Source organism: Lepidochelys kempii, chromosome 6, assembly GCF_965140265.1.
Source record: "Lepidochelys kempii isolate rLepKem1 chromosome 6, rLepKem1.hap2, whole genome shotgun sequence".
Classification (NCBI taxonomy): Eukaryota; Metazoa; Chordata; order Testudines; family Cheloniidae; genus Lepidochelys; species Lepidochelys kempii.
In genome coordinates, this window is record NC_133261.1 from 123,442,289 (window position 1) to 123,442,895 (window position 607).

Here is a 607-nt window from a genome sequence, read left to right on the forward strand (position 1 = left end):
TGTCAGGCTTTGCGACACTTCCCTGCCTGGCGGCTGGCCCTGGTGAGGGACGGGCAGAGGCTGGAGCCGCGTGACAGCGGCAGAGGCCTCGGCCGGGGCGGGGACTGGGGAAGGGAGCGGGGGATGCTGGGCGGGGCCTGCGAGTCGCGTCACTTGTGACCGTCCTTCGAGCAGCAACGAGTCAGCGGCCGCCTCACCCGCCGTGGGCGCACCCCGCTGTTCTGCCTGGCACACACCCCTCCCCCCGCAGCCGCCGTGGGCGCACCCCGCTGTTCTGCCTGGCACACACCCCTCCCCCCGCAGCCGCCGTGGGCGCACCCCGCCGTTCTCCCTGGCACCCCACCCCCGCCGTGGCCGCAGCCCGCCATTCTCCCTGGCACCCTCCCCCCACAGCCACCGTGAGCGCACCTGGCTGTTTTCAACATCCTCTGGCAAGGAGTTCCACAGATTGACCATAGGTTGTGTGAAGAAATACTTCCTTTTATTTGTTTTAAACCTGCTGCCTATTAATTTCATTTGGTGACCCTAGTTCTTGTGTTATGAGAAGGGGTAAACAACACTTCCCTATCTACTTTCTCTACACCAGTCATGATTTTATAGACCTCAT